The sequence below is a fragment of the Podarcis bocagei genome (genome assembly GCF_964188305.1).
Source record: "Podarcis bocagei genome assembly, chromosome: 2".
NCBI classification, from domain to species: Eukaryota; Metazoa; Chordata; class Lepidosauria; order Squamata; family Lacertidae; genus Podarcis; species Podarcis bocagei.
The window spans coordinates 21889881-21917473 of NC_138126.1; the positions used below are offsets into that span (position 1 = coordinate 21889881).

The following is a 27593-nucleotide window of genomic DNA, read 5'->3' on the forward strand; positions in this document are numbered from 1 at the left end:
CCCTTCCAAAAATGAAGGGGAAATCTGGGTGCGTCCTATGGGGCGAATGCAGGCTTTTGCTGAAGCTTGGAGAGCGAGAGGGGTCGGTGCGCACCGACCCCTCTCGCTCTCCAGGCTTCAGGAACACATCCGCAGCCTAGGCAGCCCTACGGGAGGTCCGGCAGGGATGTCTAGGCTGCGGGTAGCAGCCTGCCGCCCGGCAGGCGGGGCGCCCTGAAGCAGAGCGCCCCCCGCGCCAGGCAGACATCCGCAGCGTGGGGAGCCTTGCCGGACTTCCCGGCAAGGCTCCCCACGCTGTGGATAGCAGCCTGCCGCCCGGCAGGTGGGGCGCCCTGAAGCAGAGCGCCCCCCGCGCCAGGCAGACATCCGCAGCGTGGGGAGCCTTGCCGGAGTTCCCGGCAAGGCTCCCCATGCTGCGGATAGCAGCCTGCCGCCCGGCGGGCGGGGCGCCCTGAAGCAGAGCGCCCCCCTCGCCAGGCAGAACTCCGGCAAGGCTCCCCACGCTGCGGATAGCAGCCTGCCGCCCGATGGGCGGGGCGCCCTTAAGCAGAGCGCCCCCCACGCCAGGCAGACATCCGCAGCGTGGGGAGCCTTGCCGGAGTTCCCGGCAAGGCTCCCCACGCTGCAGATAGCAGCCTGCCGGCCCCGCAGGGGGGGGCGCCCTGATGCAGAGCGCCCCACGCGCCGGGCAAACATCGGCCAGCCCCACAAGCTCGGGGGACAGCAGGGAGGTGCAGCGCCGCCATCCCGCTGTTCCTCGACCTGGTTCTGTTTCCCCGACCTGCTTTTGGGGGGGAAATAAAGGGAAATTTCCCCCCCTCTATTTCCCCCCCAAAAAACTAGGTGCGTCCTATGGGACGGAGCGTCCTATGGGGTGAAAAATACGGTAGAATATATTTTCTTTTCTCTTTTCTTAATACTGCCATGTAACTGTAATGTAGCAAAGTTTAAACTATTTTGACTTGTGGGAGGCGGCCATTTGAGGTATAATATTACATCATTGCTAGTTTTGCATGCAGTGCAACAATACAAGCTTTTAAAAACTTATTTTATCTGATGCTTCCGTGTTTTGTTTTGATGGAGTTAAATTTAAGTTGTAATCCATATTCCATTTTGTTTCCCGTGTAATCATTGTGACTGGAATTTTCCCTTGAGAATGCTGCTCCTTATCTTTTCCTTTCCTCAAGATTCATGAATGTACAATACGTCTTCATTTCCTATGAGATTGTGATGACTATGTCTTTCATTAACTGAAAAGCGTTCTGTTAATGTAGGTGCAATAGATGTTTTAAAAATGGATTTCAGTCTCTGGTCAGTCTCAGCCCCTGGTCATATCTGCTTGCTGCCCTTTCACCTTTGGGGTGCTTCCATACAGTGTGCATGGGGGCTGATTTAAGTTTCTGAATGAAGCAGGCTGAGTGAAAAAAATAAAAGGGGAAAAACTCATTGTGAGAGTATTTTTAAATTAAACAAAGTCCCGGACTTAGAGGGGTGGGTGGGGGTAAATAAACTTCTATTAATAATGAAACACCCAGAAAAGCAGGGGCTGTGTGGTATATTTCCTTCTGATACAATCCCAGTTCTCTTCAGTTATTACTTTGAAATCAGTGTAGGAGGCAGACCCTACAGGTGAACTGGAAGATTCACAGTGGCTTAAGATCTGGTCCACGTATACCTTTAGGTCCAAGTCTGCTGACAGAGTCATGGGAACAAATAGAACAAAACTCATTTCACCCCTCTCCGTAAGGCAGACCAGAAATCTCTTTGTGTAGTGATGAATATGTGTCAATAAGGGGTGGGGGAACTCTTCTACAGCAGAGGTTCACAGTCACATAAAGTACTACAGCCATGGACAGGATAACAAACAGGGCCTCCCTCACATATATTTTAATATTTCCTTAGCCTCCCCAATATCTTAACGCCCACAGTGTGCACGGTGGCAAAGGAAACCCACTGCCCATCAGTATGAACCGTCGCGCAGTGGTAAATTAATCAAAGCAGAGTCTTCTTCATAAACAGAATAAACTTTTACTTGAGAAAATAAAGTTGTTCATAAACAGCATAGTTAAAGAGCATCCACAGAGTGCTCAGCTATCTGACTCTTCACAGAGGTAGTTACAGGTAAGTAGCCGTGTTGGTCTGCCATAGTCGAAACAAAATAAAAAAAATCCTTCCAGTAGCAACTTAGAGACCAACAAAGTTTGTTATTGGTAGTGGAAGACAGAAGTGCCTGGCGTGCTCTGGTCCATGGGGTCACGAAGAGTTGGACATGACTAAACAACTAAACAACAACAACAATTTGAAGGTATCTGAAGAAGTGTGTGTGTGCACGGAAGTTCATACCAGTAACAAACTTAGCTGGTCTCTAAGGTGCTACTGGAAGGAATTTTTTTATTTTGTTTCTTCACAGAGGCACAGTCTTAGTTACTGATTTGCTAAAGTCCTGGAGCCACTCTGTCTGCAACAACACAACACTGGCTGACTCACACACACTCTCTCTCTCTCAAACACACACTCAGACACTGAGGCCCACAGAGAGGCTGCCTACTTTTATAGGGAGAGTGAGTCATCAAGATGAGTCACGAGTCACAGTGACTTAGCAGTTTGCTGTTAACAGTTAGCAGGCTTGAATGATTGGGTAGGCCTTGTAGTCCTCACTGCTTCTGCTCTCAAGAACCTTTGTCTCGTGACATGAACAATCTGCAGAGGTTGCCTTCTACCGTGTCAGACCGTCAGTCCACGTAGCTTAGGATTTTTTGTGCCGCATGTGGGGAAACTGTGGTTCTCTGGATGTTGCTAAACTACAACTCCCATCATCCTTTGCCATTGGCCACGTTTGCTGGGGTTGGTGTGAGTTCGGCAACCTTGGGAGGGGGAGGGGCTCCCAAAATCTGGTGCGGACAGCCTTAAGCTTCATGGACTGATGTGGTATAAGGCAGCTTCCGAGGCAGGGCAGTAGATCCTAAACTCCATACTGGAAAGCAATATCATGCCACAAGAAAATTGCTGGTGTGCCGTGAGAAATAGATTTAAAGTCACCGATGAGCCAAAAGCACCTATTTACAGAGAAGGCTGTTTTTGTTTTTAACAATTTATTTTGTGCTTTTATCCTGTATTTTTATTTTGTGAACTGCCTTGAGATGAAGCTGAGGCGACAAAAAGAGGGAGATCCCCAGTTGCGCCAGTGTAATATAGCGCAAACCACATCCCCCCTAGACCAGCCGATTGGCTGGCCAGGGGATGACGCAGCCGGGGATTCCCTCAATGACATGGAGGCTGAGAGCCAGCTCCCGCGCACGTAGAGAGGGTGTGAAGCCCGCAACTCCACCTCCTCTTGAATTCGGAAGTGGCTTTTTAACAATTTATTTTGTGCTTTTATCCTGTATTTTTATCTTGTGAACTTGCTTGAGATTTTCGGATGAAGGGTGGAAAATAAATTTAATAAAATAAATAAAAATATGTTCCTCACGCTGGAATCAGTGTAATAATGTAGATGTATAACTGAGACAACACATCATTTGTTGTTTTTGTAAAGTTAAAACCCAGTTCCAGCAAGTAAAACTGTAAAACTTACTTTGTGTGTGTGTGGTGAGAATTTATTTCGACACAAAAAGTCAGATCGGAGAGAGAACTTCTGCTGGCTATAGCAAGGTTAAAAAAAGGTAAAGAACCCCTGGACGGTTAAGTCCAGTCAAAGGCGACTAAGGGGTTGTGGCGCTCATCTCGCTTTCAGGCCGAGGGAGCAGGTGTTTGTCCACAGACAGCTTTCCTGGTCATGTGGCCAGCATAACAAAACCACTTCTGGCGCAACGGGACACTGTGATGGAAACCAGAGCACATGGAAACGCTGTTTATCTTCCTGTCGCAGCAGTACATATTTATCTACTTGCACTGGCATGCCAGGTGGGCAGAAACTGGGACAGAGCAACGGGAGTTCACTCTTTTGCGGGGATTCGAACCGCCAACCTTCCAATTGGCAAGCCCAAGAAGCTCAGTGGTTTGGACCACAGTGCCACCTGCTCCCTTATTGGCTACATTAATAATCTGCATGGAGAGCATTCCCTGGCAATGAAGATTAAGGTGTGGACATACACCGACTAGTAGCACAGATAGTGACAACATGGCATTCCCTTAGATGTGCTAACACTGCACATTATGCGTCTATGTTTAAAGATGGCTGCCTTACAGTGGCTGCCTCACAGAATGCAGCTCCTTGCAGGTGGAAACATCCTCTGAGTAGATTAGAGTTGACTGTGCTTCAACAATGCCAGGAAATGTAAGAGAGAGATTTGCCCTCCGCTCCTTGGAGGTTTTTAAGCAGAGGTTGGATGGCCATCTGCCCTGGATGCTTGAGCTGAGATTTCTGCATCGCAGGAGGTTGGATTAGATGTCCCTTGGGTCCCTTCCAACTCTTCTACACTTTTACAGTTCCACAATTCCTGTGTTCAGCTTCCACTGGATTGAGGAGGTTTTGTGAGTTTGGGAATATTCCCTGGTAATCCTCCTCCTGATCATTATAACACGCACTCAGCAATAAGCTGCTTTGAGATGAAGAATTCCACCCTCACTTCCTGGCACCTTGGCATCACTTTATTCTCTAAAGGACACCCATGTCCTCTACAGAAAGCAGGCTGAAAATGCACCGGGCAGAAATGCCCTCACAGTGTTTCAAGCCATGAATGTGAACATATCCTCAGGGAAGAATTGACATTCATTTCGAGAAAGTCAGGCCCTACACTTGGGAAGAATGAGTGGTTCAACACAGACATCAGTTACCTCTGATGGGGACTCTGAATGTCTTCCTGCTAATACATGCTCCTTTTGTCACCGTCATGGGTCTTCCAGTAATACAAACAAATCCCTTTCTTCTTCCCAGGTATTAATACATTACCATGCCAGTGGATTGAACCATTCTAAAGGCAACTCCGCAGAATCACAAAACTTCAGGAATAAAACAAACAAACGGCATTAACTCTGTGACCTGTGTATTTGAGTGTGGTTTAAAAACAGAGGGACTGTTAAAGGAATCAGATCAGTTATCACAACCCTAGCATATTAGGATGTTTCTCCAAGTCCTTGCAGTTAACATGCAAGATGAAATAACTGACTAACCAGCTGACTAACCATCAACTTTCCATCTCTCCCCACTAATGGGCATCAACTCCAGCTTTGATCCTGTATGACTCCATCAACCAAGAAATATGGAGGTGGACAAAAAACCCACTGAAAGGAACAAGAACTCCTTCCTTGCATGATAGCATCAGGTGGCCTCTGAGGTCTGGGACATTCAGTACAGCCCATTTGTATTTTTGTGAGCAATCAATGCATTATATCCCAATCAGATCAAAGGAACCACTACCCACCCCTCTACTGCTCTTCGGAACCACCCCAGCATATTTCCAGAGGCGTCTTGTATCTTTCAAGCCCATCACTTCCAGGTGTCCTGAGAAGCCAAGGAGGTTATATAATTGCTGTGTTGAGCTTGGTTCGTCACACCTTACCAGGGGCTGAGCTGCTGCTGCTGCTACTTACTCCAAGGAGGCCTGATCTGCCCTGCAACCCGGTGGTCTCTCAGCTGCCAGACTTCAGAACTTGCCTCCTCATACAAAAGGGGTATCAATGGGGCAGAGCTTCTTTCCTGATAATCGGGGCCTATGTGTGGCTCAGGTCTGCCTGCTTGCGTTCTGTATTTTGCTTTGCCTCAAGCCTGGAGGTAAGAAATCCCCCAACTCCTTTTTGAGCTCTGTCACAAGTTAGCTCTGTGTGTCGGTGGAGATTCAGCAGGGACAATTACTGAAAGGCAAACATAGTCCCTGCACTCAGAATGTTTGGGCAGCTGTTGAGGCTACATGAGAATCCAGTTCTGCTGAGAGCAGTATGCCCTCTTTTTCTTTTTAAATCTCTTGTTCATCGTCAGGGAGAGGAGCACAACCCACCACCTCCTTTTGATCTCCTCAGTGCCTTCCTGAGATAGTCTTTCCCCAAAGCAGAGGTTTCCTGGCTTTTTGGGTCCACGGCTCCCTTGACCAACTATATTCTTTCTGTGGCTCCCCTGTGGGGAAATGGGCTCCAAGCCTCAGGAGCCTAGTTATGCCACCCCTTGGCTGCAGAGCCCACAGCCCTTCACCCCTTTTTGAAGACCCTCCCTTGTGGAGTGTTCCTGCAGCCTCCTCTCTTCTCCCCTCTCCTTGTGAGACCTCCGGGCAGCCGCCCCCCATCACTGGGCCACCCCTATCGCAAAGAGCATTGCTTCCTCACTTGTCTGTCCATTCCCAACAGAAAGGACTAGTGGACTGGCTGGGCTCCCTCAGACACTTGCTTGCTTACTCTGAGGCCACCTCAGCTCCTGGCAGCCAGCACCCCCTGGTCAGCTCCAGAGGCACCATACGCCTGGGGAGCTTGTAGCCAGGGCTGCTGCAGCAAACAGCTGCACAAGCCTTTTGGAGGCAGAGATGCAAGAGGGCATCAGAAGAGGGAGGGAAGGAAAGAGGGATGGAGGCTAGTGTTGCCCACAGCCCCCCTGACCATCATTCAAGGCACTCCAAGGTGCCATGACACACTGGTTGAAAACAACTGAACTAGAGTGACTCTACACTGAAGGGAGTTTTGGTGTCAGACTCTTTCAGCAGCTGGATGGATGTCACTTTGGGGTGGGAGACCAAAGATGCCTCCTGCCATGGACTCCCTAAGAGAAGTGTTAGAGCCCGTGTCTTCCATGCAGAAAACCCCAGGTTAACCCCCCTCCTCCAGGCATCTCCAGTCAATAGGTTCAGGGAGAAGAAGATGAAGCATCCTGAGACTCTGGGGACAAAACTGGGGAGAGAGTTGATTTGGTGTTGGAGAGCTCCCTATGTTTGAGGAGGTGAGTCATGCTGTCCTCTCATGATATAAGATTTTTTTTCATTTGTGTGTGAAGATATAGGCTTGTATCCAATTTATCTTAATTAATATTATTAAGAGGGGAGCACCTGGGGTTTCACCAGCACTATGCTTTGCTGTGCAGCAGCTGCCCATTAGGAAAAAGAACCGTTAAAAGGGGGAGAAGTGTTAGGATTAGCAGTGCCTGTGTGTAAGACCCAAGTTTGTCAGCCCTTGGTCCATTCCTTAACAAAGCTCCTGATTTAATGAGTTATAAAGTAAGGACATTGTTTGCACAGATAAATGTTTGTCTTTTGCAGTGGATGCTATCGAATGCAGATCATGCATTTCAAATAAACCTGACGAACCATGCGAACCAAGTGATGGGAAGTGTACCGGAGTCATTTGTGTATTGGGAGAAATATTTTCAGGTAATGAGTCTGTCCCAGCTACAGTCCTCCTTTGTGTATGCTGGACTAGGATGACTGGAAGTAGAGGAGGGTCACGGACTCCTGACTTTTCAGTGGTTTTAAGCGCTCAAGAAGAGCCCCGTTGGATCTGACCAAAGATCCATCAATGATGTGGAGTAAACTTTGTCCTTTTAAATGTATTCTCTTTTGCTATGAACAAATTCAGTAACATTCTCTCCGTACTTGTTACTAACACAAATACTTCTCTTTCTCTCTCCAAAAGAAAATGGAGACAAGGTTCAATACTTCAAAGAATGTGGCAGTGAAGAATCGAGAGAGCTTTGTGGAAAGGAATACACATTGGAAAAAAAGGAGAAAATTACATGCTGCGAAACTGACTTATGTAATTAATAATTTTCCTATTGTTTTCCTAGATTGTTCCAATCTGTCCAGCAACCTCATGGCACCACAATTCAAATAACAGACAAAAGCCCTCTGCAGACTTTCTGATGCAGACCTACTGGGGGGAACCAAACCCACAGTCTCCACCCCAATTATCCTCATCTCCCTCCACAAATTGGAGCCTGGCTGTGTGAGGTGGGCAGTCTTCTGTATTTGTGGAGGGTTCCCACCAGTGCTTTTCTTCAGCATGCCGGAGTGCAGTTCCAGCACCTCTCAGGTGGGTGCCATTTTGGTCCCACTTCTTCCCTTCATGTACCTAAAACAAAGCCCAAAGCAAACATTTCAAGTCAAAACAGAAGCTGGCCAGTGTGTGTGAGTTTACATCTATGACTCCACCTAGCTCTTATCCGCTAGTAGCTGTAATTGGTCAAGCTATGGGGTGGGGCCAATTCATATTTCCTGTTCTTCAACCCATTTCCCATGTAGACAGGCTTAAAGCTTTCCAGCCAGGCCTCTACTGTTGCATGCATGTGCCTTTGTGCAAGGGCCCTTCCAAGCTGCCCTAGACATCACCTAAGTCTAAGAGGAGGTGAGGATGCATTTAAGTGACTTGCACCAGAACCAGGGGCACCAGCATCTATTCAGGGCTGCCCCAAGTCACCCGGCGACTTGCTGTAACAACTTCTTGGTGAGTTCCGGCACCTGTTTTCAGCACTGGTTCCCACACATTTTCGACCACTCATTTCCCAGAGTCCAAAATGCATAGGGAGCTTCCACGAGGACATGAGATTTCTTCCCCTTGACAGTACTTGGCATCAGAACAACTGGCTAAGCATTGCTATGAATCAAATGCTCATCATGAGAGCCAGTGTGGTGTAGTGGTTAAGAGCGATAGACTCGTAATCTGGGGAACCGGGTTCGTGTCTCCGCTCCTCCACATGCAGCTGCTGGGTGACCTTGGGCCAGTCACACTTCTTGAAGTCTCTCAGCCCCACTCACCTCACAGAGTGTTTGTTGTGGGGGAGGAAGGGAAAGGAGAATGTTAGCTGCTTTGAGACTCCTTCGGGTAGTGATAAAGCGGGATATCAAATCCAAAATCATCTTCTTCTTCATAATCATCAGTTCAACTGCTTTGCTCCTCCTCTGTGCACTCATGTGTGTGTCCTCATTTATGTATGTTTTCATTGTTTTATTGTTTGGAAAACAATGTCCCCTAAGTGCATAATTGTCTGAGGGACTGGAGTGGATTGTGGCATACTGTGATTAATATTATGCATATGGAAGCAATAGCATGAATAAAATCTGACTTCTGGAAATAAAAATTGTCCAGTCTAAAATTATGGTTCAAAAGCTTTACTAACAGAACGTGTTCCAAAACAGACACTCAGAACAATAATGTTATATCCAGAGAGTTGCATAAAAAGCCATGTGTTTATCCAAGCACAGGTACAGCATCTTAGACATACAAAATTACTTCATACAGAACTGAAAACAAAGCTCCGTCTCTCCCCTGGCCTCCATTACAGCCTGAGGCTGTGTTCCTGGAGAGAATCATTTTCACACCTGTCTCCTTGGTGGCCTGAGAGAGGGAACAAAAGACCAACTCAAACGTAATGGAGATTTGCAACTGAGGCACCTGATTGTATACATGTGAAAGCTGCAATGTTAGAGAAAGGAATTCATGGAACATCCTAGGACAACTTCTGTCAATGAGTAGGCAATGCCCTGAAACCAGAACTCCTTGCTTCAGAGAGTGAACTAATGTCCTTTGGGCTCCAAAAGTGCAGCAGTCTCACAAGTAGACAATCTCCTGAGTAGTTGTTGCCTTGCAAGGGACTTTCCTGCAGATTGCTCATTCAGAGGGGCCACTTATGGAGGAGCACTTTGCAGAATGGAAGCTCCCAGCTCTCAGCAGGTCCCCCCCCAAAAAACATTAGTCCTGCTCCCCAAACCAATTTAGGACTAGTTCCAGGGCAGGTTGGGTTGTCACCAGAATCACCCATGGTGAAACCTCCCTCCCCCATCATATATGTTAGGGTTGCCATATTTCAAAAAGTGAAAATCTGGACACTAAGTTGTTCAGCTGTTTCTTTTCTTCTTCTTTTTTCAAAATCTCAAAAAAAAGAAGCTTTTGAGGCATTGTTAAGGAAAATTACCCAAATAACAACAGCTTCAGCAAGAGTTGCCATACATTTTCCATGATATTTGAGCGATTTTTGGAAATTCCACCTGGACGAATCCAGGATATGTCTGGGAAAACCCAGGCGTACAGCAGCCCTAATATATGTGTACTATAACACATATACACATACATTTAAACCACAAACATATGCATTTAAACCATAAACACTCTAAAAAGAAATATACTGTCATGGTGAACAGAGCACGGCTTAGCACTCTCTTCCCTAAATGCACAATATACCTAGAGGTGCCAGATTCTCTGGAAAATTGAGGGGGCCCAACATAGCACCCTGATATCTCAGGTGAGGCCCTCTGAATATTGAGGGGGCTTTGCCACTTAAAAAAAAAGAAAAGAAGAAGAAGAAGAAAAGATTGGGGGTGGGGTGGGGTGGGGTGGGGTGGGATAGAAACAGTTTTGGCCTCCAGAAGCCAGGGTGTTTTGAACACACCAGAAAGTTCTTCATGTGTTGATGAAAAGTTGGCAACAGCAGAAAGTGTGTTTGTGTGTGTGTGTCATATTTCTAGTGAGAGAGAGTTCCTCAGCAGAGCACCACAGCGAAGTTCTACAGCCATAACTGACAATGAGCTATGTGAGTTGGCTGCATGATGTGCCACAGTCACAGGACCACAACAGGGCCTCTGCTGCAGATAGCAGCACATATTGGCAGAGGCAAGCATTCAAGTATTTGGGGCCCAGGAACCTACTTTATAGACCAAAGTCTGAATCCTGAACTGGGCCTGCTTGCATCCCAGTGCTGTTCTTTAAGGATTGGCGAGGTACATTCCCAAAGAGGAGGTGGCTGCATAATGTGCCAGTGGATTGAACCATTTTATACCCAACGCTGTGGAGCCACAAAACTTCATGGAGAAACATTAAAAAAGTAAGGAAGAGAAGGATAAAATTGAGCAATTTCTTGAGGCAAATGAAATGCAGAAAATTCCTGAGGATAAAAGACTCCTACCAATTGGCATGATTACAAGACAGGAGGTCAAGATCGCAATAAATAAGATGCAGTTAGGCAAAGCCCCGGGACCAGATGGTCTTTCTGAAAAATGCCATAAAATATTGAAAGATTGGTTAATTCAACCATTGGCAGATGTGTGCAATAAGATTCTAAGAGGGGACAAAGCCCCCGAAACCTGGAAAGATGCATTTATTACTCTGATTCCAGAAACAGATCAAGATAGATCTGATGTAAAAAACTATAGTTTGACCAAACTGCGGGAGGCAGTGGAAGTCTGAAGTGCCTGGAGTGCTCTGGTCCATGGGGTCACGAAGAGTCGGACACGACTAAACGACTAAACAACAAACAACAACAAAACTATAGACCTATCTCATTACTTAATGTGGACTATAAAATTTTTGCAAATATTTTAGCCAACAGATTGAAAAAGGTTCTATCAGATTATATACATAAGGACCAGGCAGGATTACTGCCTGGGAGACATATGAAAGATAACATTAGAAATATAATTGATATATTAAAAAGACTGGAAGCGAAAAGAAATTGTAAAGCAATGTTAATGTTTATTGATGCTGAAAAGGCCTTTGATAATATTTCTTGGTTATTTATGATGAAAAATTTAGAAAGAATTGAGGTTGGCCAGGAATTTCTAAATGGTATTAATGCAATCTATTTTGAGCAAAAAGCAAAAATCATAGTTAATAATGTGGTCTCAGAGGAAATCAGAATTGAGAAAGGAACCAGGCAAGAGTCACCGCTTTCCCCTCTGCTATTTATTTCTGTTCTGGAGGTTTTGTTAAATATGTTGAGGAAAGAGGAGGAGGTTAAAGGCATTGTAGTAGGATCCAAGCAATTTAAATTAAAGGCCTTTCCTGATGACTTGGTTTTAACTTTACAAGATCCAGAAACCAGTGCAGTAAAAGCACTGGAGCTGATTGAAGAGTTTGGGCAGGTAGCAGGATTTAAATTAAACAAGAGCAAAACCAAAGTTTTAGGAAAAAAATAGATAATGAGGAAAGAAAAAACCTTTTTGAAAGGACAGGCCTTGTTTCTGTGAAAAAAGTTAAATATTTGGGTGTGAATTTATCGGTAAAGAATTTGAATCTGTATAAAGATAACTATGAAAAATTATGGAATGAAATCAAGAGAAATCTTGAGATATGGTCAAATCTAAAACTTTCATTGATGGGCCGAATATCGGTGGTTAAGATGAACGTATTGCTGAAGATGTTGTTTTTATTTCAAGCGCTACCAATCATTGATAATGTTAAATGTTTTAAAGAATGGCAGAAGGCATTGTCAAAATTTATCTGGCAGGGGGAAAAACCTAGAATTAAATATAAATTACTTACAGATATAAAAGAAAGAGGGGGTTTTTCCCTACCAGACCTGAAGATATACTTTGAAGCTCCTGCCTTCTGCTGGATCAAGGATTGGATTCAATTAGAGAACGATGCTAATAATAATAATAATAATAATAATAATAATAATAATAATAATAATAAATTTATTTATATCCCACCCTCCCCAACCGAAGCCGGGCTCAGGGCAGCTAACAACAATCAAATAATCCAACATTCTAAAAACATTTCATTATAAAAATTAATTAAAATCAAATTAATGGCAACCGTTAAGCAAAATTCTGTGCAGGTTGCCAGAGGAGGGAGTCAGGCTGGGCCCTGAGCAAAGGCCTGGTGGAACAACTCTGTCTTGCAGGCCCTGCGGAAAGATGTCAGGTCCCGCAGGGCCCTAGTCTCTTGTGACAGAGCGTTCCACCAGATTGGAGCCACAGCCGAAAAAGCCCTGGCTCTAGTTGAGGCCAGCCTAACTTCTCTGTGGCCTGGGACCTTCAGGATGTTTTTATTTGCAGACCGTAGGTTCCTCTGTGGGGCATACCAGGAGAGGCGGCCCCATAGGTACGAGGGTCCTAGGCCGTATAGGGCTTTAAAGGTTAAAAGCAGCACCTTAAACCTGATCCTGTACTCCACCGGGAGCCAGTACAGCCGGTATAGTACCGGATGAATGTGATCTCGCAGCGAAGACCCCATAAGGAGTCTCGCCGCGGCATTCTGCACCCGCTGGAGTTTCTGGGTCAGTCTCAAGGGCAGCCCCACGTAGAGTGAGTTACAATAATCCAGTCTGGAGGTGACCGTCGCGTGGATCACAGTGGCTAGGGTCAGGGCGAGAGAGATAAGGGGCCAACTGCTTAGCTTGGCGGAGATGAAAAAATGCCGCCTTTGTTATAGCTGTAATCTGCGCCTCCATAGAGAAGGAGGTATCGAAGATTACACCCAAACTCTTAACGGACGGTGCTGGCACTAATTGCACCCCCGTAGGAGATGGGAGTTGCACCCCCCATCCCATATCGTCCCATCCCAGCCAGAGGACCTCTGTCTTCAAAGGATTTAACTTCAACCGGCTTCCACGTAACCATCCAGCCACAGCTTCCAAACATCTGGTCAGTGTGTCTGGGGCCGAGTCAGGATGGCCATCCATCAACAGATAGAGTTGGGTGTCATCGGCATACTGATGGCAACCCAGCCCAAAACTCCGGACAAGCTCGGCGAGGGGGCGCATAAAGATGTTAAAAAGCATCGGGGAGAGTATCGCACCCTGAGGCACTCCACACACCAAGGAGTGGTGTGATGACAATTCCCCCCCAAGCGCCACCCTCTGTCCCCGACCAGAAAGAAACTGGCGCAGACATTGAAGGACTGTGCCCTGGATCCCCACGTTGGCAAGGCGGTGGTCCAGGAGTTCATGATCGACCATGTCGAAGGCTGCTGACAGGTCTAGAAGAATCAGCAGCCCCGACCCACCTCGATCCAGCTGCCTGCAGAGATCATCTGTTAGGGCGACCAGAGCCGTCTCGGTCCCATGACCAGCGAGGAAGCCGGACTGGAATGGATCCAGAGTCGATGTTTCATCCAGAAACCTACCAAGCTGTTCAGCAACTGCTCTCTCAATCATCTTACCCAGGAATGGAAGATTCGAAACCGGGCGGTAATTGGATAGATCTAAGGGATCTAATGATGTTTTCTTTAAGAGCGGGCGCACCACTGCCTCCTTCAATTCCCCCTGGAAATTTGGAGGGACTGGATAATTGATTTGGATGGCATGCATATCTATGGTATGACAAGATAAAGGCCCACAGTGGCTTTAAGAATCATGTAATTAGAAAGGCGTTATACAATGTATGGACTAGATATAAAGATCTCTTAGTAAGAAAAACACCAAAATGGATTTCACCAATGGAAGTACAGGCCCCCAAAAAGTTAAATATGGAAAACAAATGGTTGAGGTACTCAGATTTGTTGTTAGAGGATCAGGAAGGTTTTAAATTAAAACCATTTGAACAACTTAAAGATAAAGTGAATTGGTTGCAATATTATCAAATTAATGAATTATATAAGATGGATAAGAGAAATGGTTTTGCAACAGAAAAAAACAAATTGGAAACGGAGTTGTTAGATACTAAAGTTAAGAATATGTCTAAAATGTATAATTTGTTGTTGGAGTGGCATACAAAGGATGAACAAGTTAAATCGGTTATGATTGATTGGGCAAGAGATATGGGACATAATATAATGATGGAGGATTGGCTATGGAAGAAAGGGGTTAAGTTCACTGCATGTGTAATGTTAAAGGAAAATATTATGAAGATGATGTTAGGATGGTACTTGACCCCTGTAAAACTAGCAAAGATTTATCACAATAGTGATAACCTTTGTTGGAAATGTAAAGAAAAAGAAGGTACTTTTTTCCATATGTGGTGGACTTGTCCCAAGGTGAAAGAATTCTGGGGGAAGATTTATAATGAACTGAAAAAAAGGTTGAAATATACATTTATTAAGAAACCAGAGGCCTTTCTTCTTGGAATAACAGGTTTGGAATTGCCCAAGAAAGATGTTTAATTATTTTTGTATGCCACAACGGCCGCCTAAATATTACTTGCTAAAAATTGGAAAACACAAGAACTACCAACAGTGGAAGATTGGCAGATGAAGATGATGGACTTTTCGGAGCTAGCTGACCAGAAAGAAGAGGAGTTTCAAGAGGACTAGAGGAAATTTAAGGACTATTTGAATAAATATTGTAGTATAAAAAATTAGAAAATACTTGAAAGAAACAAATAGGCCTAGGATTAAACTGATTTATAATTAGATAAATGGGATTTAGAATATTAAGAAAAGTGAATAAGATGGACTATAATTGGAAATTGTTTTAGTTTAATAATGATATTGGAAAGCTGTTACTTTTATCTACAAGGAAACTCAGAAGGGAGGGACTAGAGGAAGTCAACCAAGATGTTTAAAAGGTTGGATTTGTAAAGAATTAAGTTTGTTGTTATTGTTCATCTGTTTATTGTTCTTTTTTTCTTCTTTTGTTCATTGATGTATTTTTCTTTTTTCCCTGTTTTTGTGTGTTATTCTGCTTTGTGGTTTTTGTTGTAATCGTGGAAAATCTAATAATTTTTTTTTAAAAAGCTTCATGGAGAAACAAACAAATGGCATTAACTCTGTGACCTGTGTATTTGAATGTAGTTTAAAAACAGAGGGACTGTTAAAGGAATCAGATCAGTTATCACAACTCTAGAATATTAGGATGCTTCTCCTAGTCCTTTCAGTCAACATGCAAGATGAAATGGCCTCACTCAGCTGACTAACCAGCCAACTTTCCATCTCTGCCCACTAATGGGCATCAACTCCAGCTTTGATCCTGTGTGACTCCATCAACCAAGAAATATGGAGGTGGACAAAAAACCCACCGAAAGGAACAAGAACTCCTTCCTTGTATGATAGCATCAGGTGGCCTCTGAGGTCTGGGACATTCGGTACAGCCGAATCATCAGCCCATGTGGATTGTTCTAAACCATTAGTGCATTATGTTCCAAACAGACCAGGGGAGCATACTTCCAGAGGCGGCTTGTATCTTTCAAGGTGTCCAGAGGCGGCTTGTATCACTTCCAGTTGTCCTGAGAAGCCAAGGAGATTTCTTCTGACCTTACATAATTGCTGTGTTGAGCTTGATGCGTCACACCTTACCAGAAGCTGAGCTGCTGGTGCTACTTACTCCAAGGAGGCCTGATCTGCCAAGCAACCCGGTGGTCTCTCATCTGCCAGATTTCAGAACTTGCCTCCTCATACAAAAGGGGTATCAATGGGGCAGAGCTTCTTTCCTGATAGTCGGGGCCCACGTGTGGCTCAGGTCTGCCTGCTTGCGTTCTGTATCTTGCTTTGCCTCAAGCCTGGAGGTAAGAAACCCCCCAACTCCTTTTTGAGCTCTGTCACATGTTAGCTGTGTGTGGCGGTGGAGATTCAGCAGGGACAATTACTGAAAGGCGAGCGTGGTCCCTGCACTCAGAATGTTTGGGCAGCTGTTGAGGCTACATGAGAATCCAGTTCTGCTGAGAGCAGTATGCCCTCTTTTTCAATTTAAATCTCTTGTTCATCGTCAGGTAGAGGAGCACAACCCACCACCATCCTTCTGATCTCCTCAGTGCCTCCTTGAGATAGTCTTTCCCCCAAAGCAGACGTTTCCTAGCTTTTTGGGTCCACGGCTCTCTTGACCAACTACATTCTTTCTGTGGCTCCCCTGTGGGGAAATGGGCTCCAAGCCTCAGGAGCCTAGTTATGCCACCCACTAGTTGAAAACTAGAGTGACTCCACATTGGAGGGAGCTTCTGGTGTCAGGCTCTTTCAACAGAAGAATGGATGTCACTTTGGGGTGGGTGAGTAAAGATGCCTCCTACCATGTGGTCCCTAAGAGAAGTGTTAGAGCCCATGTCTTCCATGCAGAAAACCCCAGGTTAATCCCCCCACCGGGCATCTCCAGTCAAAAGGTTCAGGGAGAAGAAAATGAAGCATCCTGAGGCTCTGGGGACAAAACTGGGGGAAATTGAGAGAGAGCTTGACTTGGTGTAAGTTCAGCTGAGGTGAGTCAAGCTGCCTGTTCAGGATATAATAATTTTTTTCATGCGTGTATGTGTGAAGGCTTGTATCAAATGTATCTTAATTCATCCAATTAAGAGGGGAATGCCTGGGGTTTCACCAGCACTATTCTTTGCAGTGCAGCAGCTGCCCCTTAGGAAAGAGAACCGTTAAAAGGGGGAGAAGTGTTAGGGTTAGCAGGGCCTGTGTGCAAGACCCAAGATTTGCAGCCCTTGGTCCATCCCTTAACAAAGCCCCTGATTGAATGAGTTTTAAAGTAAGGGCAGTGCTTGCAGGAACAAACAAACAAACAAACAAACAAACAAACAAACAAACATGTCTGTCTTTTACAGTGGATGCTGTCAGATGCAGAAAATGCTTTTCCAATCATCCTGACGAACCATGCGAACTGAGCGATGGGAAGTGTAACGGGGACGTCTGTGTATTGGGAAAAATATTTTCAGGTAATGTGTCTGTCCCATTTATAGTCCCCTATTATGTATGCTGGACTAGGATGACCGGATGTTTCAAACAGGTGGACTCAGTTGTGAAATCGTGGTGAGGAGTGGGTGGGGACTCATGGCTGTATCACTCCAAAGAAGCAGTTGTCTCAGGTGGGTCTGAGGACTGTGCCACTTGCCCCCCTCCTCTTCCGCGGCCACGCCTCTTCCTTTGCCCTCGTACCTGTGCTCCCAGTGACATGCCCTGTCCACCCCACACCCTACTGACACCATTGGCGCATCAGAGAGGTGGTGGCAGAAGAGAAGGTAGGAGAGGTGGCACAGGGGTGAGATTGCCTCAAACAGCAAAACGTCCCGGGCCATCCCTGAACACAACTGCAAGGCAGAATTACTAAAAGATTTGCCTCATAAGGTCCTTGAATGTCAGCTTTGTTGTTATATAAAAGGGCATTACACATAGGGACCTTACTTAAGAAGATGAAATAATGGGGAGTATCAGGAAATGTAAGGCTTGTTTGTTGTTGTTGAGTCATTTAGTCGTGTCTGACTCTTCGTGACCCCATGGACCAGAGCACGCCAGGTTCCTGTCTTCCACTGCCTCCCACAGTTTGGTCAAACTCATGCTGGTAGCTTCAAGAACAATGTCCAACCATCTCATCCTCTGTCGTCCCCTTCTCCTTGTGCCCTCAGGGTCTTTTCCAGGGTCTTTTCCAGGGAGTCTTCTCTTCTCATGAGGTGGCGAAAGTATTAGAGCCTCAGCTTTAGGATCTGTCCTTCCAGTGAGCACTCAGGGCTGATTTCCTTCAGAACGGATAGGTTAGATCTTCTTGCAGTCCATGGGACTCTCAAGAGTCTCCTCCAACACCAGAATTCAAAAGCATCAATTCTTCAGCGATCAACCTTCTTTATGGTCCAGCTCTCACTTCCATACAGGGAACTAATTGGTATCTTATACTCTCAGGAAAAGGTACCTTGGGTTACATACGCTTCAGTTACATATGCTTCAGGTTACAGACTCTGCTAACCCAGAAATAGTACCTCAGGTTAAGAACTTTGCTTCAGGATGAGAACAGAAATCAAGCTGCGGCGGCGCAGCAGCAGCAGCAGCGGGAGGCCCCATTAGCTAAAGTGGTGCTTCAAGTTAAGAACAGTTTCAGGTTAAGAACGGACCTCCAGAACAAATTCAGTACGTAACCAGAGGTACCACTGTATTTGGAATCCTTCCAAGATAATAAGGTTCTGCTGGTGCCTTTATTATACAGTGGTACCTTGGTTCTCAAATTTAATCTGTTCCGGAAGTCCATTCCAAAAACAAAGCATTCCAAAACCAAGGCATGCTTTCCCATAGGAAGTAATGCAAAACAGATTAATCCGTTCCAGACTTTTAAAAACAAACCCTAAAACAGCAATTTAACATGAATTTTACTAATGAGACCATTGATCCAAAAAATGAAAGCAATAATCAATGATCAATAATCAACAATCAACCATGACTATAAAATAAATAAGACAGTATTGTAGATGATAAAAATTAAAATTAATTTCTTTTCTTACCTGCACTGATGATAGCCATGGTTTGGATGGGGGGCTTTTATCCATTTCCGCAGTCACACAATCAATCAATCAATCAATCAATCAATCAATCAATCAGTAGCTGAACTGGGTTCCACACAGTCACAAAAACAAATTAACTGAAAAAGCCTCAAAAACAAAAACGCAAAATAAATAGCAAAAACAGGAGCGCCAAACTTAATCCATTCCAGAAGTCCGTTTGACTTCCGAAATGTTCAAAAAGCAAGGCGCAGCTTCCGATTGGTGCAGGTGCCCTGGAAACAATAGCTGACAGTTGCATTGGATGTTCAGCTTCTGAAAAACGTTTGAAAACCGGAACTTCAGGAATTTTGGTGTTTGGGAACCAAGGTACCACTGCACATCTATCAGCGACAGGCAAAAACGTTCCTCTTTAACCAGTCCTTTGGTTGACTGACATTCAATGCCCTTTTAAAATGTGTGGGGTTTTTTTTTTGGGGGGGGGGCGGTTATTGGGTTGTTCTTGTTTTTATTTTAATTACGAATTTTGTGTTTTTATATTGTGATTTAATCCTGTGAACTGCCCTGAGACCTTCAGTTTTAGGGCGGTATACAAATTTAATAAATAAAAACAAAAACAGTGGTGGAGATTATGATATTTAAGGGTTTGCTTTATTTGGACATGTACCTTGCACATGTTTTAACTTTAATTTAACATTGACATTTTAGCAGTTTTAGCAAAATCAGTTCGAAATTCTGTTCCAGTTTAATACCAATTCCCCTACTCCCCAAATGATGTGGTGTAAACTTTGTCCTTTTAAATGGACTCTCTTTCGCAATGGACAAATTCGGTAACATTCTCTCCATACTTGCTATTAACACAAATACTTCTCTTTCTCTCTCCAAAAGAAAATGGTGACTTGATGAAATACTACAAAGAATGTGGCGCTGGAGTATCGCTAGAGGACTGTGGAAAGGAACTGACAGCGGAAAATAGAGAGAAAATAATGTGCTGCGATACTGACTTCTGTAATGAATGATTTTCCTATTCTGTTCTTAGATTGTTTCGATCTATCCAGGGACTTCATGGCACTACAATTCAAATAACAGACCTTCTGATGCAGGCCTACTGGGGGGAGCCAAACCCACAGTCTCCACCCCAATCATCCTCATCTCCCTCCACAAATTGGAGCCTAGCTGTGTGATGTGGGCAGTCTTCTGTATTTGTGGAGGGTTCCCACCAGTGCTTTTCTTCAGCATGCTGGAGTGCAGTTCCAGCACCTCTCAGGTGGGCGCCATTTTGGTCCCACGACTTCCCTTCATGTACCCAAAACAAAGCCCAAAGCAAACATTTCAAGTCAAAACAGAAGCTGGCCAGTGTGTGAGAGTCTACACTGCTTTTTTGTTTGTTTACATCTAGGATTTTACCTAGCTCTTAACCGCTCGTAGCTGTAATTGTTCAAACTATGGGGTGGGGCCAATTTGTATTTCCTTTTCTTCTTTTTTTATAAATATTTCTTTATTAAGAATTTAAACAAAACATATTGTCTTAATACATATCATCCTTGATCCCCCCCGCCCCCCATAAAATAACCGCCCTCCCTCCCCCCTGACTTCCCTCAGCTCCGGTCTCTGGTTTCTCTACAGATGCTATTCTCTGCATGTTACATAATTGTATAAGTCCTTAATTTATCTAACTGGTTATTGTCAATAAAAAAAAATTGTGAGTGTTTATTCAAAACCTGCCAAGGAGTCCAGTTCACTTTGTTGTTTCTTTAAGTACTTTGTAAAAATAAAAAAATTCCTTCCAGTAGCAACTTAAAGACCAACTAAGTTAGTTCTTGGTATGAGCTTTCGTGTGCATGCACACGTGTATCTGAAGAAGTGTGCATGCACACGAAAGCTCATACCAAGAACTAACTTAGTTGGTCTTTAAGGTGCTACTGGAAGGAATTTTTTTATTTTGACTATGGCAGACCAACACGGCTACCTATCTATAACTGGTACTTTGTAAAAGGTTCCCATTTATCTTTAAAGTCACAGTTATCCTTGTCCTGTAGTTTATGAGTCAATTTTGCCAGTTCTGCATAGTCCATCAGTTTCTCTTGCCATAGTTCTGTACAGTGGTACCTTGGGTTACATACGCTTCAGGTTACATACGCTTCAGGTTACAGACTCCGCTAACCCAGAAATAGTGCTTCAGGTTAAGAACTTTGCTTCAGGATGAGAACAGAAATCATGCTCCAGCGGTGCGGCGGCAGCAGGAGGCCCCATTAGCTAAAGTGGTGCTTCAGGTTAAGAATAGCTTAAGGTTAAGTACGGACCTTCGGAACGAATTAAGTACTTAACCTGAGGTACCACTGTATTTCATTTTCTTTAATCCATTTCCCATGTAGTGGCGACAGGCTTGAAGCTTTCCAGCCAGGCCTCTACTGTTGCATGCATGTGCCTTTGTGCAAGGGCCCTTCCAAGCCGCCCTAGCCATCCACCTGAATCTAAGAGAACACAGGAGGTGAGGATGCATTTAAGTGACTTGCACCAGAACCAGGGGCACCAGCATCTATTCAGGGCTGCCCCGAGTCACCCGACGACTTGCTATAACAACTTCTTGGTGAGTTCCAGCATCTGTTTTCAGCACTGGTTCCCACACATTTTTGACCACTGATTTCCCAGAGTCCAAAATGCATAGGGAGCCTCCACCAGGACAGGAGATTTCTCCCCCTTGTTTGGCATCAGAACATCTGGCTAAGCATTGTTGTGAATCAAACGCTCATCAGTTCAACTGCTTTGCTCCTCCTCTGTGCACTCGTGTGTGTGTCCTCATTTATGTATGCTTTCATTGTTTTATTATTAGGAAAATAATGTCCCCTAAGTGCATAACTGTCTGAGGGACTGGAGTGGGTTGTGGCGTACTGTGATTATTAATATTACACATATGGAAGCAATAGGATGAATAAAATCGGACTCTTCTGGAAATAAAAATTGTCCAGTCTACAATTATGGTTCAAAAGCTTTACTAACAGAACTTGTTCCAAAACAGACACTCAGAACAATAATGTTACATCCAGAGAGTTACCATGTGTTTATCCAAGCACAGGTACAGCATCTTAGACATATGACATTAATTCATACAGAAGTGAGAACAAAGCTCATCCTCTCCCCTGGCCTCCATTACAGCCTGAGGCTGTGTTCCTGGAGAGAATCATTTTCACACCTTTCTCCTTGTTGGCCTGAGAGAGGAAACAAAAGACCAACTCAAACATAATGCAGATTTGCAACTGAGGTACCTGATCGTATACATGTGAAAGCTACAATGTTAGAGAAAGGAATTCATGGAACATCCTAGGGCAGTGATGGTGAACCTTTTAGAGACAGAGTGCCCAAACGGCAACCCCAAACACATTTATTTATCACAAAGTGCAAACACAGCTATTTAACCTGTATATCTGATTTTTTCTGTGTGTTTCACATTTCTTCTTTATGACTACTGTTGTAATAAATAATCCTTCATAAAAGTTAATGTATTATATTCTTCATTAAATTATCTTTCCATTGATATATAATTTTATAGTATAACTCAGTGCTTTTTTCTTTCTTTCTAAAAAATGTTCATTTTGACTCAAGAAAATCTCCACTGGGGAAAAATAAATACAGTTCAAATCGGAGAAAATAAATACAATGAATTTCTTCTCCCATTAAATTCACAAAACGTTTAGGGGTATACGTCCCCCTGCAATCCCATAGAAAATAAGCACTGGTATTACTCCAAAACAAAGTGGTGTTATGAGCCATCAACACTCGGAAATACATTTTTTCCAGAAGGTTCCACAATTTTGGCCACTAGTGTACACTGGAGGGCTGTACTAAAGCCACCCTCTCCCAATTTTTAATATGAGATGATAATAATAATTGCGTGTGCACATACAAATAAGTATACATAATTAAATAAAACTAGCCAGATGGGCAGGGTATAAATAATGGTTTATTATTATTATTATTATTATTATTATTATTATTATTATTATTATTGTTGTTGTTGTTGTTGTTGTTGTTGTTGTTGTTGTTGTTATTATTATTATTATTATTATTATTATTATTATTATTATTATTGCCATTTCTTCAGCTGCTGTTTGATCGCAACCTCCACGGAATAAATTTCTCTGTTGGCTTTCACGGGAAAGCCCAGCGAACATGTAAACCCAGCAGCCCCTTCTTAGGGGTCTTTATCTGCTTACTGACCTGGGAGTTAATGTCAGGAAAAAGCATCAATGCGAGAGCAAGCTGCAGGTGTCTGCAAAGCAAAACAGGATGTTGATGTTTGGGAGTGTACCGTGGGAACAAAGGGGCAGTCTATTCACTGTGCTGAGCACCGGATGTTAGCTCAGAGTGTCACATGACCTGTACTGGAAGTACAGGGGTGGAGTTTATTCTCTCTACTGTTGGAGACTGGAGAGTGCAGACGTGTTTCTCTGTACTGCTGCAATGACAGAAATAAAGACATGTAAATAGATTTCTGTCTGTCTCTTTCCCCTCCCTGAGGGAAGCAGGGAGGAGGGAGAAATGGTGTGTCCCTCTCACGCTGAGTGGGATCGCCGATTGGTGACCTTGCCTGTATCCTGCCGGGAGACGCAGACGGGGAGGTCAACTAGGATCTCAAGCCGAATGCCTGGAGAGTGGCCAGTTACCTCTGACTGCGGCTTGAGAATCCGACAGTTAAGCCCTGCCAAACTCAAAACAGCTTATCCTGAGTAGAAAAAACAGACTGGCGGGAGGCCCTGGTGCATCAAAAGTCAATGCCTGCTCAGCCCCTCGCTTGCTCGCCAGGCCCTGGTGCTTCAGGATTTGGACGGCGCAAGCCCTCCCCTCCTCCTCCTCCACCCCTGGCAGGGAAGCTAAGGCACCAGGGCTGCAGGCTTTAGAGAGTTATTCATGTGGTGATGAAATGTTGGTTACAGCAGAACGGTGTGTTTGTGTGTGTGTGTCATATTTCTAGTGGGAGAGAGTTCCTCAGCAGAGCACCACAGCGAAGTTCTACAGCCACAGCTGACAATGAGGAATGAGAGGTGGCTGCATAATGTGCCAGTGGATTGAACCATTTTATACCCAATGCTGCAGAGCCACAAAACTTCACGAAAAAACAAATAAACGGCAGGCTGACCTCTCATAAAAGAATGAGAGGTCAGCCTGCCGTTCAGCACAGACATCAGTTATCTCTGATGGGGACTCTGAATGTCTTCCCTCTAATACTCACTCCTTCTATCACAATCATGGGTCCAGGAACACAAACAAATCCCTTTCTTCTCCCCAGGTATTAATACATTACCATGCCAGTGGATCGAACCATTCTAAAGGCAACTCTGCAGAGTCACAAAACTTCAGGAATAAAACAAACAAACAGCATTAACTCTGTGACCTGTGTATTTGAGTTGATCTCGTTTTCTGACAGAATTACAAGCCTGGTAGATGAAGGGAACGCAGTGGATGTAGCCTACCTTGATTTCAGCAAGGCATTTGACAAGGTGCCCCATGATATTCTTGTAAAGAAGCTGGTAAAATGCGGTCTTGACTATGCTACCACTCAGTGGATTTGTAACTGGCTGACTGACCGAACCCAAAGAGTGCTCATCAATGGTTCCTCTTCATCCTGGAGAAGAGTGACTAGTGGGGTGCCACAGGGTTCTGTCTTGGGCCCGGTCTTATTCAACATCTTTATCAACGACTTGGATGATGGACTCAAGGGCATCCTGATCAAATTTGCAGATGACACCAAACTGGGAGGGGTGGCTAACACCCCAGAGGACAGGATCACACTTCAAAACGACCTTGACAGATTAGAGAACTGGGCAAAAACAAACAAGATGAATTTTAACAGGGAGAAATGTAAAGTATTACACTTGGGCAAAAAAAATGAGAGGCACAAATACAAGATGGGTGACACCTGGCTTGAGAGCAGTACATGTGAAAAGGATCTAGGAGTCTTGGTTGACCACAAACTTGACATGAGCCAACAGTGTGACGCGGCAGCTAAAAAAGCCAATGCAATTCTGGGCTGCATCAATAGGAGTATAGCATCTAGATCAAGGGAAGTAATAGTGCCACTGTATTCTGCTCTGGTCAGACCACACCTGGAGTACTGTGTCCAGTTCTGGGCACCACAATTCAAGAAGGACACTGACAAACTGGAACGTGTCCAGAGGAGGGCAACCAAAATGGTCAAAGGCCTGGAAACGATGCCTTATGAGGAACGGCTAAGGGAGCTGGGCATGTTTAGCTTGGAGAAGAGGAGGTTAAGGGGTGATATGATAGCCATGTTCAAATATATAAAAGGATGTCACATAGAGGAGGGAGAAAGGTTGTTTTCTGCTGCTCCAGAGAAGCGGACACGGAGCAATGGATCCAAACTACAAGAAAGAAGATTCCACCTAAACATTAGGAAGAACTTCCTGACAGTAAGAGCTGTTCGACAGTGGAATTTGCTGCCAAGGAGTGTGGTGGAGTCTCCTACTTTGGAGGTCTTTAAGCAGAGGCTTGACAACCATATGTCAGGAGTGCTCTGATGGTGTTTCCTGCTTGGCAGGGGGTTGGACTCGATGGCCCTTGTGGTCTCTTCCAACTCTATGATTCTATGATTCTATGATTCTATGAGTGTGGTTTAAAAACAGAGGGACTGTTAAAGGAATCAGATCAGTTATCACAACCCTAGCATATTAGGATGTTTCTCCAAGTCCTTGCAGTTAACAAGCAAGATGAAATAACTGACTAACCAGCTGACTAACCAGCCAACTTTCTATCTCTGCCCATTAATGGGCATCAACTCCAGCTTTGATCCTGTGTGACTCCATCAACCAAGAAATATGGAGGTGGACAAAAAACCCACTGAAAGGAACAAGAACTCCTTCCTTGCATGATAGCATTAGGTGGCCTCTGAGGTCTGGGACATTCAGTACAGCCCATTTGGATTTTTGTGAGCAATCAATGCATTATATCCCAATCAGATCAAAGGAACCACTACCGACCCCTCTACTGCTCTTCGGAACCACCCCAGCATATTTCCAGAGGCTTCTTGTATCTTTCAAGCCCATCACTTCCAGGTGTCCTGAGAAGCCAATGAGGTTTCTTCTGACCTTATATAATTGCTGTGTTGAGCTTGCTTCGTCACACCTTATCAGAGGCTGAGCTGCTGCTGCGACTTACTCCAAGGAGGCCTGATCTGCCCTGCAACCCGGTGGTCTCTCATCTGCCAGACTTCAGAACTTGCCTCCTCATACAAAAGGGGTATCAATGGGGCAGAGCTTCTTTCTTGAAAATCGGGGCCTACGTGTGGCTCGGGTCTGCCTGCTTGCGTTCTGTATTTTGCTTTGCCTCAAGCCTGGAGGTAAGAAATCCCCCAACTCCTTTTTGAGCTCTGTCACATGTTAGCTGTGTGTGTCGGTGGAGATTCAGCAGGGACAATTTCTGAAAGGCAAGCATGGTCCCTGCACTCAGAATGTTTGGGCAGCTGTTGAGGCTACATGAGAATCCAGTTCTGCTGAGAGCAGTATGCCCTCTTTTTCTTTTTAAATTTCTTGTCCATCGTCAGGGAGAGGAGCACAACCCGCCACCTTCCTTCTGATCTCCTCAGTGCCTCCTTGAGATAGTCTTTCCCCAAAGCAGAGGTTTCCTGGCTTTTTGGGTCCACGGCTCCCTTGACCAACTATATTCTTTCTGTGGCTCCCCTGTGAGGAAATGGGCTCCAAGCCTCAGGAGCCTAGTTATGCCACCCCTTGGCTGCAGAGCCCACAGCCCTTCACCCCTTTTTGAAGACGCTCCCTTGTGGAGTGTTCCTGCAGCCTCCTCTCTTCTCCCCTCTCCTTGTGAGACCTCCGGGCAGCCTCCCCCCATCACTGGGCCACCCCTATCACAAAGAGTGTTGCCTCCTCACTTGTCTGTCCATTCCCAAAAGAAAGGACTAGTGGACTGGCTGGCTGGGCTCCCTCACCCACTTGCTTGCTTACTCTGAGGCTGCCTCAGCTACTGGCAACCACCACCCTCTGGTCAGCCCCAGAGGCACCATACACCTGGGGAGCTTGTAGCCAGGGCTGCTACAACATCTAGCCCCTGATTTAATGAGTTTTAAAGTAAGGGCAGTGCTTGCAGGGAGAAACAAACAAACAAACAAACAAACAAACAAACAAACAAACAAACATGTCTGTCTTTTACAGTGGATGCTCTGACATGCAGACAATGCTTTTCATATCATTACGAAACGCCATGCGATGTGAGTACGGACACGTGTATCGGAGACATTTGTACGTTTTCGCAAGAATTTTCAGGTAATGAGTCTGTCCCATTTACAGTCTTCCTTTGCATATGCTGAGCTAGAATGACAGGGTGTAGCGGAGGGTCACGGCCTCCTGACTTTTCAATGGTTGTAAGCGCTCAATAGGAGCCACATTGGATCAGACCAAAGATCCATCAAAGATGTGGAGTAAACTTTATCCTTTTAAATGTATTCTCTTTTGCTATGGGCAAATTCAGTAACATTCTCTTCATACCTGTTATTAACACAAATACTTCTCTTTCTCTCTCCAAAAGAAAATGATGAATTGATTAAATACTCCAGATCATGCATCTACAATTACTGGAAATACAGTTGTGGACAGGAAATTTTCATTGGAAATAACCGACATAAAACAACATGCTGTTATACTGACCTCTGTAATGATGAATAAAATTGGACTCCTCTTGAAATAAAAATTGTCCAGTCTAAAAATATGGCTCAAAAGCTTTACTGACAGAACTTCTTCCAAAACAGACACTCAAAACAATAATGTTACATCCAGAGAGTTACCATGTGTTTATCCAAGCACAGGTACC

The 27593-nt window shown here is 44.7% G+C and overlaps 4 long non-coding RNA genes across 4 annotated transcripts in view; 3 read left to right on the plus strand and 1 right to left on the minus strand.

The window, feature by feature from the left end:
* The window catches only part of LOC308581388, a 308379-nt gene that overhangs the window by 119609 nt on the left and 161177 nt on the right, over window positions 1-27593 (minus strand). The window lies entirely within an intron of this gene.
* On the plus strand, window positions 5248-8937 carry LOC308581263. Its single transcript, XR_014004901.1, has 3 exons — window positions 5248-5713; window positions 7179-7289; window positions 7552-8937. It is a non-coding gene; the product is annotated as an uncharacterized lncRNA (long non-coding RNA).
* Window positions 15369-27489, plus strand: LOC308581292. The gene is made up of 4 exons (XR_014004936.1): window positions 15369-15756; window positions 25815-26112; window positions 26939-27049; window positions 27312-27489. It is a non-coding gene; the product is annotated as an uncharacterized lncRNA (long non-coding RNA).
* Window positions 17237-19745, plus strand: LOC308581425. Its single transcript, XR_014005078.1, has 2 exons — window positions 17237-17360; window positions 19647-19745. It is a non-coding gene; the product is annotated as an uncharacterized lncRNA (long non-coding RNA).